The following is a 16,131-nucleotide window of genomic DNA, read 5'->3' as shown; positions in this document are numbered from 1 at the left end:
AAATGTCTGGATGATTGATAAGGATAAGGTCCACCCATGCAATGGATAAATTAACAGCTTAAGCATGTAAAGGCAACTTCACTACTTTAATATTAATGAAAAATAAAGTGACTCTTACAATACTATTATTACAATCCACTCAGTTTCTTTTATTAAAGATTCCACTAGGTGGCGACAAATAATATTGTTGACTGAAACGTGCTTACATATGATGACGTAAGCACGTTAGTGCGAGCCCTCCCGGAAGCCATAGAGAATGCATTGCAGCGCCCGCCGTTCGAAAAAAAAACATCTTTGAATGTAAGTCTATGGGAACACTCTGGGCGATTCTCAGCCAGAGTGAAATCGCCCAAAAAGAGGCGGTACTCCACAGAACGTGACATGATGCTGATTGGACTATATCCAGAGGCACAGTAACGGCGAGCGTAACTCTGTGGTTGAATGACATTGGTGATGCGTCGCCCAATCGCCCTAATGAAGAAACCGCCCCTGCTCGGGTGGCTGTCGACCTTCCTCCACCCGAAGAGGAGAACGTTTATGAGATGGAAGTCGAGCTCATTAATCTTTTGGCTCCGACGATCATAAAACAAATGAAGTACTATGAAGTGATGATGGATATGTATGATGTGTTTGATGATGAAGACATCAGTCAGGTATTAATTTGTCACGTATAGGCTGTGCATCTTGTCATGGTCTACGGCTTGTGAGGCTGTCATTGAACAAAGCCACTTTTCAAGTTTTCAGTTCAGTGCAGTAAACAATCACTATTTTTACAATAGTTTGCTTAAGAATGGCTTCTAGAAAAAAATGATTTTGTGTTTTGTCTGGCACAGACTACGGCCGGCACTGGATTAAGTATTTGAGGGCTGAGTGCTGTTATAATTTTGGATGCCCTCTTTGTGCAGTACAGGATAATAATTAATTCCCTGGGACTGTTTGGCTGTTAACCCATACCCAAAGCCAAACACTAATTTGATAGGTAACATGTTTATTTTAGTTCTGGTGTTTAAATGCGATGTATGGATTGCGAATATTTCAATTTCAACACGCAACTTATTGCAACACTATTGTTTTAGTCAATTAAAATTGACATGAAAAATCCCTTGAGGTGGAAGATTTCATTTGCAAGGGTGTCGATTGACATACATAGCAAGCACGTAATGACAAACATTTTAGATCTGTTCAGAACACGGTATACATTTATGCAATGAATATCACACCCAGATATGTAAATAAAGAAGTAAATACATAATTTAATTGTGCACATCGCAAGCTCATAGATAATTTACTCTATAATGATGTGCAGGTGTGTTTTAATGAAATATTTAATAGGTTGCGGCTGGTGGCATATTTTAGTGCACCTCTAGGATGTATTGCTGTTGGTGTATTACAATCTCTTGTTAGCTTCAGTGTTATTTTTCACATGGTCCTTGCGAGGACATTTTAATTGATGCCTTTCTTTTTTTTGACGCCACTATCCTGGCTCCTCTTGTCAGACATTTCCACGGGGTCTAAACGGTTGTGTTTGCCCCTTGTTGCAGCGGACAACGCCGTGACTTGATCACAGCTTCAGCGATAACAATCAGGCACTCTGGCCATGACAATGGCTCAACGACACATTAAATGTAGCCCACGGCATCACTCCAATCTTACAATTAAAGGCCTGCTGCAGCCTTTAGACTACTTTTTTTTCTGGTAGGAACCTCCTGATTACACCAGCCCACAGGGGATTATTGTGTCCGTCCGTCCGTCCGTCGTGCATCCAAAAATAGGAGGGGTGGGGCTGGGTGGAGGGTGCGGCTTGGTGGGGAGGGGCTGGTCACCCCGTGGTGCCCTTATAAAACTCAACGTTTAACCTACTCACGCCGGCTTGTGCCCGCCCTCACAGTTGGCCATATTTGCGGAATACACCACGCCGCCGTTGACCCTGGCCATTGACCGAGCAACCCAACGTTCCTACCAGCTCCCTCCGCAGGAATGTGTTTTTAAACGTAATGTATCACACTCGACTCTGAGAGGGCTGCCCAGGCGTGGGATGCTCTGCCCCAAACAGCCTCCGTGGCCATTCGAGACACGAGCGCAGGGAACGGCAGCCTGCGGCTCTTGAAATATTGTTGTTGTTTTTTTACACCGAAATTTTTTTTTATCTTGTTTTGGTTGCCGATACCTAATGAATAAACACATTCATGTGGAGGGAGCTGGTAGGAACGTTGGGTTGCTCGGTCAATGGCCAGGGTCAACGGCGGCGGGGTGTATTCTGCAAATATGGCCAACTGTGAGGGCGGGCACAAGCCGGCGTGAGTAGGTTAAACGTTGAGTTTTATAAGGGCACCACGTGATGACCAGCCCCTCCCCACCCAGCCCCACCCCTCCCACCTCCCCACCCAGCCCCACCCAGCCCCTCCCCACCCTCCCCACCCAGCCCCTCCCCACCCAGCCTCTCCCTGCACGACGGACGGACACAATAATCCCCTGTTGGCTGGTGTAACCAGGAGGTTCCTACCAGTATAATTGCTGCTGATTGCTCTTTGTCTCCGTAGATTCTGGCTGAACCCGAGACGAGGGCCAAAAAGGAAGTTTCTCGCAATTTTAGTGCGCAAGCCACCAGGATGGTTTGACAAATTTATCAATGCGCTGCACCGTAACGGCCACAGATAACTCGCCATATATCCGTTGAGAAGTGACTCAGGTATGTTTAAACGAGTCTTCACTTTTATGAATATGTTATAATCACGTACATTGTTACTTGTCATTGTTTTTAAAACCAACAAAATATTTTCAGGCAATAAAGCCCCAGCCAAGAAAAGTTCAATTTTGGTGGGCACAGCATTCATGAGCTCTACTGACTTCGTGGTAATGATATACATTTTAGTTTACGTCTCTTATTTCTTTAGGTTCTAATACAACTGACCAAAAAGCCTGAAAGAGAATGTGAACCTGTAGTTCCAGCATTGGAAGCACACGGAAATCCAGAAGTACGAAACACTGGCACTGGCATCGTTAACAGTGACTCTGCGGTGAGTTCTATCGTGGATGCCGCCTAAAACAATACATTGGAATGTAGCGTGAAAGACCGTGTTGGACCAACGTGCGAACCATCCCGTGAGTATAATAACTACTGTATCGTTTTTAATCAGACGAGTGCATAGGCCGTAAATGCTGCACGTTTATCACTTTTTTAAAATCCTTTATATTAAGTTCACTTGCTTGCTTGCGCGCTTACGACCGTGCAAATCTTTCGGTCGTTTTTTAACCCACTTCACGTGATCCAATCGAGCTGACATTTTGCACACAGACTCGTTGTGCGTGACAATTAATTTTCGTGAATTTTTTTTCCAAATTTTTACACTTTTTAGGATTTTTTTATATGTAATTACCAATTGCTTAATGGTGGCAGGCAATCATCTGACCCATAGGTGGCAGCCATCTCAAGCCAGAGGACGAGAGGACTCTAGCCGCCACGCATATAAAGGATTTATAGTGAAAAAATTGTTTTTACGGGTTAATTTTTTTCGTTTCAACTTCCATCGCTGATCAGAGGCTGTCCTAGTAGAGGATGTAAGCACCAGATGCCTGCCATTCATGTCAACAAATACTTGTAGTAAAATACTTTTGTTGATGTTTTTTTTATTGCAACTGCTGTACAATTATTGTATTGTGTTTGTTACTGGAAAACAATAGCATGCCTTTTAAGTGCAACAACTGTATCATCTTATTGCAAATACATCATTAATGTATGGGGAGTACGTGTGATAAAATGCCAATAGGGCTGTCATTCTTATTATAATTATCAGTCTTATTTCCCAGTTTGAATAGGTTATCAATTGAGGTACAGATCGTCCCATGTCAGGTATTTAATTTCTGTGGAAACAATTAATACTGTAAGCAGGTCTGTAAATGTTGGTCCAACAGCTGGTCCCGTTTATTTAATGGTATCCACAGATATTTCGTCTCGTCTTAAGTTATTTAGTAATGCTGCGATGGCAGTGGTACAGAAGCACAATTAACAACAACAAAATGCCAGAAACGTCGCCTATCATATGTAGTTTTCATATTAAGGCAGCATTATTGAATAATATGTTTGAGTCTTTTATCTTAATAAAGATAGGCTTCAGGGTTTGGCTAAAGATAACATATAGCAAAACAACATTCATACACAACAAAGTTCACGGAAGATAATATTATAATTGTTGGAGGGACACAACGATTTAAGGCAAACTGCGATAAAAATCGTGTAATATCGGTAAGGAAAAGCAGTTTGCATTGGGAAAGCATCAGATAGAGACTAAAGGCCATATTGCATTGTGATACGGTGTTTCCTTTTCAGAATTAAAAGAGGATGAACAAGGTGCCGGCTCGTCATCCAATGTGATAACCCTGCGAGGTGGCGCAACTGGAACTTCATGGTGAAAATGTTCACATCTGCCTCCCGACGGGTAGTGTGAAAACCAGGGTGGCTGTGTACATCACTCAATATCACTTGAACAAACTGCAGGGCAAAGGAAAAGTCATCGTCCTCGTGAACAGGGTAATTATCAGTGGGCATTAAACATTCAATACATGTTACAAAAGTAAATTGTTGTTGGTTTATTTAGAGATGCATTACAATCTGAAAGAAGCACCGTTCTTAAAACTATCTATGATGCTTGTAGGGTCATTCATACTTACGTGTTAAGTTATGACTTATGATGTGTCATAATACTGTACTGATCAGAGGTGAAACGATTGACCTTTTGGCAATTTGATAAAAATTGTTAGGATTCAGGGTCGCGATTCGATTGAAGCTAGTGGCTGCAGCTGTTACTTAAACCCATTACACAATTCCTGAGCACAGGCCCAAAGGCTCAAAAACATCAAATGGCTGGCAACAGCACGACAGTTGACATCGATAACATTTAAAACGTTTCTTGATTTCAGCGAGGTTACAGGAGCTTGGTCAAAAAAGACAATGGGAGGGCATTTCAAAGTCGAGCAGTGCGAGGAAAGACGGAGAAAGATAAGTGCTTTGACCTGCACTATTTTTGTGTATGTTATTTAACGTATTATTGTGAGCTTAAGGGTCCATATTAGTTAATGCATTGATGCATTGTTATACTTTATTCTTTATTGTACGCAGATTGTACGTTTCACTTTCATGATGGTGTTGTTCAGGTGGCACTGGTGGACCAGCTGTCAAAAATGAGTTCAAGCCCCCGCTGAAAGGCTACACTGTGCAAGCCACGAGTGGGGACCCTCCACTCAAGGAACCACTGGATAACACAGTGAGGCAACGTGACGTGCTCGTCTGCACTGCGCAGACCCTGGAAAATTCCCTTTGTAAATTGGACAATGAGGAAAATGATGGAATCGACATCAGTGGTACATATATTCACTCATCGGATGTGTTGTGGGTATTGCTTGGCAGTATTGTAACGTCGGTATTTTAAATCAAAATCCTGTGATTTGAAGTTACGGATACATGAAAGCTCTATATCAGGTATGCATCTGCCTGTCAATAGTCTGTACATTATATGTACTGTAACTAGTAGCTATTTTTCATACACTTGTATACTAAAATTACCACATGCTTTATTGTATAAAAACGCATTAGGTGTTGTTGTGGACAAATCTTGGTAAAAACCTATAAGCAAAACTCTATTATCTGTGTCCAAATATAAATATATTTAAGTTAATTGGCCATTTGGCTTTCCAGACCAATATTATTCAGCAGCATTTGATTAAGCTAATGTTGCTGGATAGCATTGGTCTGTAGACAAAAGCGAGTATATGCTTGAGCTTTACAAATGTAGTGTTCTCTTTCTACAGTGTTTACCCTGCTCATCATTGACGAGTACCACCACACACAAAAGGAGGCTGTGTATAAACACATTCCTGCCGAGGGAGCTGGTAGAAACGTTGGGTTGCTCGGTCAATGGCCAGGGTCAACGGCGGCGTGGTGTATTCCGCAAATATGCCCGACTGTGAGGGCGGGCACAAGCCGGCGTGAGTAGGTTAAACGTTGAGTTTTATAAGGGCACCACGGGGTGACCAGCCCCTCCCCACCCAGCCCCACCACTCCCACCCCGCACCCAGCCCCACCCTCCCCACCCAGCCCCTCCACACCCTCCCTTCCCCACCCAGCCCCACCCTCCTCACCCAGCCCCTCCCCTCCCCACCTTACCCCTCCCCACCCAGCCCCACCCCTCCCACCCCCCACCCAGCCCCTCCCCACCAAGCTCCTCCCCACCCTTCCCACCCAGCCCCTCCCCACCCTCCCCTCCCCACCAAGCCCCTCCCCACCCTCCCCACCCAGCCCCTCCCCACCCTCCCCTCTCCATCCAGCCCCACCCCTCCGATTTTTGGATGCACGACGGACGGACACAATAATCTCCTGTGGGCTGGTGTAACCAGGAAGGTTCCTACCAGTACCAGATGTTGTATCGCTACTTGGAGGGTAAACTCAAACACCAGAAGAAGAATCTTCCGCAGATTTTGGGCCTCACATTCTCTCCTGGCGTTGTTGGGGGCCAAGAAACAAAACAGGCTGTGACCCATATCCTCAAGGTTAGTAAGTCGTATACTCAGCAGGGTACACAGTCATATGGCATGTACCACCACCTGAATATAAACGGCCAAAGGTGATGTGGCGTACAATAGTGTGTAAAACCACATTACTTGCATGTTGTTGGTTTACCAGATACATGACTCAAAATTATTTTGCGACCGTTATTTTTTTAATATGTACATCTTTGTAACATACAATCCTTTCGGTGGTACACAGGTATTCTGCAGTGCATACTTTATTATACTGTGCTTTGATTGTTTAAATTTTAGATAAAAAAGCCTATACATAGTTTTTGAATTGAGTTGGCTACTCTTTTTTTTATTTCATTGTCATATTTAATAGAGTGAACAACAAGATGTCATAAAAAATATTCCGGATGGGTCAACTAAATCTGCTGGTGTCCATCGCTGTGTCTGGGGAAGGCCTGGACATCAAAGAATACAATTTTGTTTTTCGTTACAGCTTGGTCACAAACGAAACGGCTATGGTACAGGTACGAAATGCTTTTGTCACACACAGGCTAACACATTTGCAAATTACTGGCATAAATGGGTTTGTAAAATGTGTTATAGAATAGAAAATATTAACTTTGTGATAGTTGTGGGAGGAGATAACATTATACATTTCATAAGATGGATATTTTGTTAAAACACAAGGTATGGAATAGTAATATTTAAAGTAGATTGTGGTTGAAAATAAATGATTGCTTATGATAACATAGTTTTGAAGTATTTTTTTAAATATCAGATCAAGTAATAACTTTTGATTATTAAGGTGCAAATTTTCTTAGTGCTATGCCTATTGTAAAGGCGAGCAAATGTGCCGTATCTTAATTTGAGTACGAGTTCACAACGTTTAAGTCTCGATTTAAAGCTTTCGTGACTGCAGGGATTCATATTCTTGGTTCTTTCGATAAAGTCACGTAGAAGGGAAGTAATAAAATAATAAAAATAAAACATAATAAAATAATTCTCACGACGTTTCGGTCACAACGCAAGCAGCCGTCCTCAGGTGAAGATCAGGTCTGTCGAGGCGACAGCTGGTAGGAACGTTGGGTTGCTCGGTCAATGGCCAGGGTCAACGGCGGCGGGGTGTATTCTGCAAATATGGCCAACTGTGAGGGCGGGCACAAGCCGGCGTGAGTAGGTTAAACGTTGAGTTTTATAAGGGCACCACGTGATGACCAGCCCCTCCCCACCCAGCCCCACCCCTCCCACCTCCCCACCCAGCCCCACCCAGCCCCTCCCCACCCTCCCCACCCAGCCCCTCCCCACCCAGCCTCTCCCTGCACGACGGACGGACACAATAATCCCCTGTTGGCTGGTGTAACCAGGAGGTTCCTACCAGTATAATTGCTGCTGATGGCTCTTTGTCTCCGTAGATTCTGGCTGAACCCGAGACGAGGGCCAAAAAGGAAGTTTCTCGCAATTTTAGTGCGCAAGCCACCAGGATGGTTTGACAAATTTATCAATGCGCTGCACCGTAACGGCCACAGATAACTCGCCATATATCCGTTGAGAAGTGACTCAGGTATGTTTAAACGAGTCTTCACTTTTATGAATATGTTATAATCACGTACATTGTTACTTGTCATTGTTTTTAAAACCAACAAAATATTTTCAGGCAATAAAGCCCCAGCCAAGAAAAGTTCAATTTTGGTGGGCACAGCATTCATGAGCTCTACTGACTTCGTGGTAATGATATACATTTTAGTTTACGTCTCTTATTTCTTTAGGTTCTAATACAACTGACCAAAAAGCCTGAAAGAGAATGTGAACCTGTAGTTCCAGCATTGGAAGCACACGGAAATCCAGAAGTACGAAACACTGGCACTGGCATCGTTAACAGTGACTCTGCGGTGAGTTCTATCGTGGATGCCGCCTAAAACAATACATTGGAATGTAGCGTGAAAGACCGTGTTGGACCAACGTGCGAACCATCCCGTGAGTATAATAACTACTGTATCGTTTTTAATCAGACGAGTGCATAGGCCGTAAATGCTGCACGTTTATCACTTTTGTGACCGAAACGTCGTGAGAATTATTTTATTATGTTTTATTTTTATTATTTTATTACTTCCCTTCTACGTGACTTTATCGAAAGAACCAAGAAGATGAATCCCTGCAGTCACGAAAGCTTTAAATTGAGGTCAAACACTTTCTCTCCTCAGGTATGGCACATGTGCAAACAAGGCATCTTTGCCAAGCGATGGAGATAATTACGGCGGTGGACAAATCTTATGCCCCAACTGCAAATCTGTGAGTGTGTCGCTCTCACTTAAAAACATAATTATGTTGACTCTACCTAATCCCATGTTATTCACTGGAAAATATTAAAATTATGTTCAAAAATAATATTATTGTCTCATTAACTATTGTGATGATAAGCCAGTTAGTTAGTAAAGCATTGGGTATTTAAGTGCAATATCATGCAATCTCTCAGAAACTAACCTATTGTGTCTGAAATGTCAGTAAATACATGAGTGCTATGTGGTGATGAAATCAAATTTAGATTGTCCCTGTCATAGCGATCAGAAATTCCCACGAGGACCTCAGGGTGCCATGAGCATGTTGCACCCTTGGATGAAACCACCCCCGCTCTTAAAGCCCCTAGGGTCTCGTCATCGACGTCAAAGCAAAGCAGATGTCCCCTCATTAGCCTGGTCAGACCTTGCAGTCATCCTTACTACCCCGGCTACATCAATTCGCCAATGACTCCCCTCCTGCCGCTGTCAATGAGACTTGGGCATGCGCAGAGCTCGTCAGGGATCAATGCAACGCACCCCAGCTGTCCAAGCAAATTGATGGACGATGGATTGATTAATTAACAAGAGCATTACCTCACAACTTATTTTTTGCTACAACAAAGCTTCTATAATTTTTCAATGGCTTGTTTTACATATTTTGTTTACGTTTACGAGAAGCATTGTGACATTGTTTCTTTTTTTAATATCTAAGTATGTACTCGAGCCAGCGGTGACAGGGCCCAGCGCTGGTGTGTTTGCAACTCGTTGCAGAGGTTGCAAATCAAGCCCAGTCACTGCCCTGGTTAACCATTAAAATACGCCGCCGTCTGCTTCACAGTAGACGCTATAGATGCCATGACGTCATTGTAAAAGAGTAGGCCACATCTTCTTGGTTCTTTCGGTAAAGTCACGTAGAAGGGAAGTAATTAAATAATAAAAAATAAAACATAATAAAATTATTCTCACGACGTTTCGGCCACAACGCAAGTAGCCGTCTTCAGGTGAAAACCAGGTCCATCGAGGCGCTGTGGTTCAAATTGCAAAATTTGACAATTTGCTTAATTGGGAAGATACATAGCAGCATTGCCCTTACTGGCAGACTAATGCCCACTTGCTGGCTCGTGCTCTGTTCTCCGTGTGCCTCACAGAGACAGCACCGGGGATCCATTGCCACAGGGTACCCCTCAAGATTACTGCATGGGCAACACGATGTACATATTAAGTGATGATGATCGTGATTATACAGTATTTGTTGCTTGACCAATGGTTGCACTGCTTTGTGTGTAATGCCCCAACAGCCTTGGACATCTTTGATGTTGTTTGTGGGGAAGTTACTGCCTTGTCTGTCGGTTGAAAACTTTCTGCTGAAGATTTCCAATGGACGCCCACTTTTTTTCAAGAAGTGGATAGAGATTCCCTTCAGCGTGGAACCTTTTGACTTCTCAGAGTATTGCATAAAGAAGCAATACTCTGAGTCATCGTGATGGTAAATGCATTATTCAGAAACCTGCTTGATCGTTGCTTGCTCTGTTATAGATGTTACATGTATGTATGTTTTGAAAGTTTACAGATTTTAAACTACTGTATTGCACTGTTTGGATGATTTTCTTGCAATGTGAAAAATATATGTTTAAAATATATATTATAAAGGTTAAATAACTATTAATTTGAACTGGATGTTATTAGGTTCCGTGATTTTAGTTGATCTTTGAAGTACATGCATATTCGTGGCAAACAGCACCTGAGTCAACACTTTTGTTCATTATCAAGTTGATTGGTTAGTTATATTTGTTTCCTTGTGTCCACGATTGTCCATTAACTGCAAATTTGCACAATCGGTGTACCTGTTTAAACTTGAGCTGTGCTCTGGCATAACTAATACACTTCCAATAACCTTTGTCTTAAAGATAGTGATGAATTCAATATTCTAGCTCTTGACTGCGCAGCCAGTATGGGCTTAATGTAAATGAACCACAAGTATAATTGTGAATTAAAGTTATAATGACCATGGATTGTGCCCATAGGGTCACGTGAGTGCACAGTAGGCCACGCCCACCAGCAGAGTAATCAATTCAGGGTACAGAGCACCGATTCAGATTCGGGTGGACGCTGTACAGTACAGGGGTTGAGAAGTGAGATGGTGTGAATTGGGGTTGATTGTTGTGCGTCTGGTCACAATTACGGATGCACGAATGCTCATCAGAAGAACACTTTGAAATAAAGAGTTTCAGTCACACAATCCTCTGGTGGTGGAGTCATCCGATTCTCAGGAGGGCAGAACACAACCCAGAGTATCCACTCATTGCCTCCGAACTCATCTATTATTGTTGTTGGTTTTTTTTGTACTTATTAACCGGCCTTTCCCCTCGTAACGAACACGGGAGGACAGAGATAGGGCGGGCCGGTTACAACTGCATTAACGAAGCCTGCTTCACGTTTCCACTGGGAATGCCCCAAAAATGCATGGGACGTTAGATTGCATACCCTTATTATGCAGGAATTCCTGTACGTTTGCTGAAACTTTAACATTGCTAAATCCTGGTTATGGTAAGGAAATAAAAATAAAAGAAGTAAAGAGTCCTTGTGCATTGTTTTCCAAATTAAAGAAAATAGAAAGTTACATTTTGCAGTAATTTAAAACTGAGAGCAACGGGACAGGTAGCATGTGAAAGGAACTGTGTCTAGAAAAGTTTACAAGAATGAATAGGGAGTTTGGCATCATGCCAGATGTGGGTTTATAGTTTACACGTTGAGATTCAGTGGCAGGGCTGGTACTGGTGCAGTGCTTCTCAGCATTTTTTCAATCCACTGAACTCTCTCGAGCTTGCTCGATCTTCGTGGCACACCAAACAAGCAAAACATCATCGTGGGCCCTTCATCCAGCAGTGCATTGGTCATGGCTGATGATGTGTACGTGCACACGTCATGGAAGTGTGGAATTTCCACAAGAGCTTGAATCGCTCTGCCCTCAATGACCGCGTGTTCCACCATGCCTCGACGCTACTCAATTACAACTGCAGACACTTGATGCTCGGGTTTCATCACTCACCCTGCTCAACCAATCAAGTGGGGGTCGGGGGGGAGTTGTGTGTTTTGTGCGTGTCTTGTGTTTAATTCGTAATTGTTAGGATGGCCATCTGTTCCGTCTATTTCGTGGTTTTATTTGGATGCCCGTCTACTGTGTCCATTCCAATGTCGGTGTTGTGTTGATGTAATTGTTTTACATTGATGACTGGGGGTCTATGCGTTTATTTTGTTTGCGTTGATCATTTCAATATTGCCGCGACACACCTTGCACTTTGGTGTGCTGCGGCACACTGGTTGCGAAGCACTGTTTAACTCATGGATGGTTTGCTCATTGGTTAGAGATAGTAGCTAGTGTTCGCTAGTGTGCGGATCATGTATGGTGTCTATCGAGCACTGCCGACCTCACCTTGGGTTGATATGTCCAATGAGGTTGCAGCTGTCCTACCCAAAGCTTCAAGAGTCATCCCCTCTACGTCCCTGCCACCAGTGGCGGCTCCTGCAAAATCTCTCAGGGGGGGCAAATGTCTGGATGATTGATAAGGATAAGGTCCACCCATGCAATGGATAAATTAACAGCTTGAGCATGTAAAGGCAACTTCACTTCTTTAATATTAATGAAAAATAAAGTGACTCTTACAATACATCTTGTTTGTTTATATACTCACTATTAAAACAAACCACTCAAGTTTATTTTATTAAAGATTCCACTAGGTGGCGATAAATTATATTTTTGGATGAAACGTGCTTACGTATGATGACGTTAGCACGTATGATGACGTAAGCACGTTAGTGCATGCCCTCCCGGAAGTTATAGAGAATGCATTGGAGCGCCCGCCGTTCGAAAAAAAACATCTTTGAATGTAAGTCTATGGGGCCACTCGGGGCGATTCTCAGCCGGAGTGAAATCGCCCAAAAAGAGGCGGTACTCCACAGAACGTGACATGACGCTGATTGGACTATATCCAGAGGCACAGTGACGGCTAGCGTGACTCTGTGGTTGAATGACATTGGTGGTGCGTCGCCCAATCGCCCTAATGAAGAAACCGCCCCTGCCTGCCACTCACATTTTTGTTATTTTGTTCTCAACCTCGTTTCTTTTTGTCCCCACCGCCATCGCTGTACCTAACCCCCATGCTGCCTCCTGGCCCTTGCCCGACCTCTCATCAACATCCTCACTCCTCAACCCTACCACCTCCCCATCACTGTCCGGGGATTTATCTGTCAGTGCTGCTCCCTTGCCTATGATAAACTTTGCTTGATTTCCCCAAGCCTTGAACAGCACTATAGTTTAACTCTTAAATGGGGTTCAGTGTTACCAGAAGTGTCTTTGCTCAAGAGAGAGCCTGTTTGATTTCCTTGATTCCTGAACAGTATTTAGCATTTTACTTTAACTACTTTGTTTGCATCTCTTCGAACATGTTACCACGTTGTTCCCCTGGGCTACCTAGCTGGCAAATGTGGGTATCAGGGTTACTGGGACAGGAAATGTTAAACATGGTTGAAATTATTTTGCTAGAACCGAATATATACATTTGACATGACTGTTTCCTCCGAATTATGTTTCAATTCGTGATTACTACTCTTTGGTTCTTTTGGTAAAGTCACGTAGATGAACATAAAAATAATAAAATTAAAAAATAACTAGCCCAAGGGTCAGTCGGCGGGGCTAGAGATGAAATTAAGCCCCGCCCACTGACCCTTGGGTTAAACCCATCTCAAACCTTTATAACTCCCTGCCTTAACAGTGCTCCCACCATATATTCTCAGCAGCTGTCCCGCTATATTTTTCACCTGATGACGATTGCTCGTGTTGCGATCGAAACGTGATATTATTATTTTGTATTATTTGTTCTATTTACGTACGTGGCTTTACCGAAAGACCCAAAGAATATAATTTACTACTATAATGAGTCAAGAATGTCTGTGTCCCGCACGTGACGTCACTCCACGTCGGCCAGCCCCACTCATTAATAATCATGAACAGGTGACGTCCTCCACATGGACCCCCCTCCATTAATAATCATGAGCGGGTGACGTCACTCCACATGTAGCACCCCCCCTTATTAATAATCATGAGCAGGTGACGTCACTCCACATCGAACAGCCCCCCTCATTAATAATCATGAAGAGGTGACGTCTTCCAAATGGACCCCCCCCCCCACCATTAAAAATAATTAGCCGCTGACGTCACTCCACATGGGGGGCTGAGTCGCCTCCTCCCCCCTCCTCAGCGTTAACAACCCTCACTACAAAGGCAGAACCCTCAAGTCACGCCATCTCCGTAACGCTGTTGAGACATCAAAGTAAAAAGGACGTCATGATGAACAAGGGATTATAACCTTAAAATGAAATAGTCTGTTTCACCGCGCCCTTACAAATTGCACACGCATTGATGCAATGAATATCACGTCGGGGTCTGCTTTTCGCTTGCAAGTTTCAGATTTACTGCAATACACCCGTCCTTGGACGGGCTCTCGGCTAGTTGATTATATTTGCCTTGATGATTGCCCTAAGCACTGTATTGTTTTGACAGGTTTATCTTTAGTTACATATTAAAAGCAGATATACATGCATATTCGTAATCAATCTTATTTATCAAGTAGATTCAAGGCCGTAGCCATGGAGTCAACATTGGGGGGACCAAATCTTCCAGGGAGTCTGGGGGTCCCCCCCCCCCAGATAAAAAATATAAATTTGAAAACTCATTTCCTGCCTAAAATATAAAAATAATTCACTAACACATAGGATGGACTTTTTATTTATTTTTTACAATAATGTCTAATAGTGTATTGTATTACATTTCTGTTTTTTTCTTTTTTACCTTTTCTTGTTTCATTGTTTGTAATGGCAGAGATTCGGGATTAATAAAGTACAATCATAACCACAATCATTTAAACAGAAATACATTTTATAGCAATATATTGGGGGGGGGGACATTTTGAGCATATTTGAATATTGGGGGGGATTCTAGGAAGACACAGTCAGTGACAGTGACTGGACACCACAGTTGTGAGATGTTAACTCTCTCGCCTAGGATACAGGAGGTAGTGGGTTCAATCCTGACGCTTGTATATTTGTAATCTGGAGGTCTCTCTCCCCGTGGTCGCGTGGATTTTTCTCGGGGTCCTCTGGTTTATCTTTCCGCGTTTAGAGTATTTGGCTGCTATACATTTCCACATGATAAGCCACTTCGTTGAGCTATCATTTGTGGTCAGGTCTCTTCTGAAAAAGAGCTATGTCGCTCAGTGGTCCTTACCTGGTAAATAAAATAGTTTAGTTTACACTGTGTTGTCTGGGCTGGTGGGTTCCTTCAGAGGCGCCGTGGTGGTTCTTCAAATCTCCCTAATTTGAAACGCGAGCCAAGATTAACTCCCAAGTATCAAGTTGATTTTGTTTAACCAGGTGATGAGAACCCAAGAAACCATGACAATCTCATTTACATTGTACTAGGGACATGGGTCACCAAAATCAAAACAGTCCAGAAAATTAATCAAATAGAAATCATAGCAAAAACAATTGTCACAGTTTTTTTGTATTTTGGAACTGCGCAGTGTTTTAGAGTAAGGGGCCGTCCATAAATGACGTCAGGCAATTTTTTACAATTTTTGACCCCCCCCACTCATCACACGGCGTCACAAAAAGTCAGACCCCCCCCCTCAAATATGACGTCACAAAGCTCTGCCCCCCCCCCCAAATAAAACATGCTTCAAATCTCTTGAAACTATTGTCATTGTAGTGCGTATATAATGTGCCGCTGCACTCTGATGTTGTAGGAGAAAACATTTATTAAAAAGTATATTTAATTAAGTCGTGATAATTTGATAGTTTTATTTTTATTATTTTAATATTTCCCTTCTACGTGACTTTACCGAAAGAACGAATAATATGAGTAGAACTTGTTGTCTATATTTATTTAAAGTTGCTCATTTTGATGTGACGTCACATTTATCACCCCCCCCCCATGTGCGTGACGTCATTTATGGACGTCCCCTTAGTTTAGTCGAGAATGTGAAAGTGCAGTTGTTGCTTTGGATCTGTTCTCCTAGAATGCGGTAATTGCGTTCCCGAGGAGCACCGCGTTATAGTAATATCGCGTTATTATATTTCGATTTAAAGCTTTCGTGACTGCAGGGATTCATATTCTTGGTTCTTTCGGTAAAGTCACGTCGAAGGTAAATAATAAAAAAATAAAAAAATTCTACGCTAAGAGTAATGAAGCTCTTGCAAATTATGAACATGATATGCTTTTATTCTTGGTTCTTTCGGTAATGTCACGTAGAAGAGAAATAATAAAATAAAATAAACGCCGTGAGAA

The sequence above is a fragment of the Lethenteron reissneri genome, chromosome 23, assembly GCF_015708825.2.
Source record: "Lethenteron reissneri isolate LAM-NWPU_2019-01 chromosome 23, ASM1570882v1, whole genome shotgun sequence".
In the NCBI taxonomy this organism is placed as follows: Eukaryota; Metazoa; Chordata; class Hyperoartia; order Petromyzontiformes; family Petromyzontidae; genus Lethenteron; species Lethenteron reissneri.
The sequence above is the reverse complement of the archived record's forward strand: the minus strand, read 5'-3'. Positions refer to the sequence as shown.